This window comes from Hylobates moloch, unplaced genomic scaffold, assembly GCF_009828535.3.
Source record: "Hylobates moloch isolate HMO894 unplaced genomic scaffold, HMol_V3 SCAFFOLD_5, whole genome shotgun sequence".
Classification (NCBI taxonomy): domain Eukaryota; kingdom Metazoa; phylum Chordata; class Mammalia; order Primates; family Hylobatidae; genus Hylobates; species Hylobates moloch.
The window spans coordinates 104403390-104406980 of NW_026652280.1; the positions used below are offsets into that span (position 1 = coordinate 104403390).

Below are 3591 nucleotides of genomic sequence, written 5' to 3' on the forward strand. Positions count from 1 at the left end.
AGTGAAAATATTTACATTTCATCACTACTGTTTACCAAGTACTTTTTCACCCTATTTCTATTTTTCCTCTAAATTTTGTATTTTAAACATACACATGACCAACTTATCTTTCCAGATAAGATGAAGTGAGTTACTTTGTGCAAAAACAAATTTTTAACAACAAATCTTCCTAAGTTGGCAATTCAGCCTCAAAGAAAAATCTTTATTTTTATAGCTTCCGTCTGTTTTAAATGGATTAAAGAGAAACCAGCATTCCCGTCTTAATACTAACTATAAAAAATGACAAGCCCTAGCTGTTTCTGAGATACAGATACTTTCTGTATCTTATTTTGGTTAAGTTTCAACAATTAAAGTGCAGGTTACTCTCTGAGATGGTTAACTATTAAAATGACTTTTACAAATGTGAAAGCAATATTTTCCTTCGAGGAAGGGAAAGAGGAAGAGGCAAGTGGAGAAGAGGCATAAGATGGCGGACAGGGTACATGAGGCCGCGCATTCAGTGCATGATTCCGGTCACTTTTTCACAACATGTGGTTATTTTTCTTGTGTATCTTCGTAAGCCTCTAATAAAAGACAGTGCTAAATCTACAAATCAAGGAAAATTTGATAAAACATTCATCTTTAAGTTTCATAAATATATGCAATTCTTTCTTTTTTTTTAAATGCGGTCTCGCTCTGTCCACAAGGCTGGAGTACAACAGAGCGACCTCAGCTCACTGCAACCTCCACCTCCCAGGTTCAAGCAATTCCCCTGCCTCGGCCTGCCGAATAGCTGGGATTACAGGCATAAGCCACCATGCCTGGCTAATCATTTTGTATTTTTAGTAGAAACGGGGTTTCACCATGTTGGCCAGGCTGATCTCGAACTCCTGACCTCAGGCAATCCGCATGCCTCCGCCTCCCAAAGTGCTGGGATTACAGGCATGTGCCACTGCACCTGGCCAATATGTGCAACTGTAATGATAAAGTCTCTACAATTCATTTGCATGTTTTCATAGACTAATATACAAACTTAGGGAAGTCTCCTGTTAATGCTGTTAATTTTGCCTCACCTGACATTTTCTTCATAAATATTCAATGAAGCCACAAACAAAGGTGCTGTAACTTTTTGGAATCCGTCCAAGTTTAAAAGAAAAAATTATCAGCAGCAATTCTATAAAACAGAGGTATGTCAATTCCTTACTTTCTTTTGCTTTCTGTGTCAGTTGTTTGAAAAACACCAGAAGCTGACATGAGATTTTCTATATGTTGCCCAACAACTTGGTTTTCTGATTTTAGCTTCAGATTTTCTTCCTTACCTGCGTTTGCTCTTGCAGAGAAATCTTCAAGTATGCGTTGGAATTTCCACACTTGATTAATAAGTCCTGTTTTTTTCCTCCATTTCCACCTGATTTTCAGCATCAACTGCATCCATGTCAGCACTCATCATCTTGGGTAACAAACTTTTGAGCCTTGGATACAAAATGCATGATGAATATTCTTCCAGTTTGAGGGGCCAGGAGTGGAAGGGTTCGGGCGGATGCCTCAGGCCTGGACACTTGGACCAACTGACAACGGTGCTTTCCAAAACTGAATTTTGAAGATGATACCAAAAATAATCTCATTAATAATTTATTGATTATAAATAGGATAATGTTATGGATATTATCATTGAGTTAAATAAAATGTGTTTTTCTTTTTTCTTCTATTTTTTTTCCTCTTGAGACAGTCTTGCTGTATCCCCCAGGCTGGAATGCAGTGGTGCGATCTTGGCTTACTGCAACCCCCGCCTCCTGCGTTCAAGTGATTCTCCTGCCGCAGCCTCCCAAGTAGCTGGGACAACAGGTGCGCACCACTGTGCCGGCTTATATATTATATAATATAGTATAATATATAATATATTAATATATTAATATTTATATATTAACATTAATATACATTATATATTATATATTAATATATATTATATATATTTTTAGTAGAGATGGGGTTTCACCATATTGGCCAGGCTAGTCTCAAACTCCTGACCTCATGATCCGTGATCTGCCTGCCTCGGCCTCCCAAAGTGCTGGGATTACAGGCGTGTGCCACTGCGCCTGGCCTAAAATGTGGTTTAAAATTTTATCTCGCTTTTTTGTTTTGTTTTCCTTTTTTTTTTTTTTTTCTTTTCAGATGGAGTCTTGCTCTGTTGCCCAGGCTGGAGTGCAGTGGTATGATCTCGGCTCACTGCAACCTCTGCCTCCTGGGTTCAAATGATTCTCATGCCTCACCCTCCTGAGTAGCTGGATTACAGGTGCCCACCACCATGCTTGGCTAATTTTTGTATTTTTAGTAAAGACAGGGTTTCACCATTTTGGCCAGGCTGGTCTCAAACTCCCGACCTCAGGTGATCCACCCGCCTCAGCCTCTCAAAGTGCTGGTATTACAGGCGTGAACCACCGTGCCTGGCCCGTGTTTTACTTTTTAAATACGGCCACTGGAGAACTTAGATTTACTGTGTGCCTTACACTGCATTTCTGTTGGACGGCGCTGTTTCAGAGGTTGTGGAGGATGGTAAAATAATGAATCAGGGACTCAGGGACTTGCCCTTCCAGCATGGTGAACCACATAATTCAGACCAGCCTTCCCACTGAGGGCAAATAGAAAAGCTGGAAAGTACATCAGAAGTATCTACTTGAAGCCCTCAGAGACTTAACAAAGTAGCAAGGACTTACTGGGACAGATTGAAACCTTACATGACATTGCGGTTTGAAGTGTAATGATGGAATATTTAAGTGACCAGGGAAAGGCTAGCAACTTCCTAGCCTCAGTAGAAAATTCCATCTGCATCTTTATTTTATTTTATTGTTTTCATACCTGCTTCTGGATGCCATGTGTCTTTCTATTGAATACCTTCTTACTCTAGCTATCATAAAAGTACAAAAATTAATTTGTAAGACCCCCATCACTCAAAGCAATAATAATTTATCACTTGCATTCAATAAAAAAAATTCTGAGTATCTACTCTATAGAATTGCATGATTGCCTGCCATACCAACACCCTCAGGAATTACTTTCCCCTTCCTCTCTATTGAATTAAGGGTTGATATGAAAGAAGCCAATTATATTTTAGTGAAAGGCAACATAACATAGTGGTTAAGAGCATGAACTCTGGTGCCAGGCAGCCTAGATCCTGATTCTGCCTCTTCCATTTACTAGCAGGGTGATCTTGGGCTAGGTTAAGGGCTTTTGTAAAATAGAGAAAAGAATAATACCCACCTTGCAGGGTTTTTGTGGTGATGAAATGAGTCAATACATGTAAAGTGCTTAGAGCAGTGCCTGGCCAGAGTCAGAATGTCTGCTACATGAGAGTTGGCTAACACTGTTGAATCAGTGGGAATGAAATTCAGGCTCATTCAATAGAAGCCCAGTCTCAGGAGCTGCTGGAACAAGCCTAACTGAGGTCAAGTCTATTATGTTTACAGCAGTATTTCTAGTACTGTTTTCCATTGTGTACATGTACAGCTACATTATGGACTAAATCATATGAATTTTTATTGACATGTTTAAGAAACAAATAACCACTTTTTAATACTTCTATATATATATATATATATATATATATATATATAT

At 38.9% G+C, this 3591-nt stretch overlaps 1 pseudogene; it reads right to left on the bottom strand.

Moving 5' to 3' along the window:
- Positions 1–804: 804 nt before the first annotated feature.
- LOC131383517 (short coiled-coil protein B-like) overlaps positions 805–3591 on the bottom strand; it is a 4048-nt pseudogene continuing 1261 nt past the window's right edge.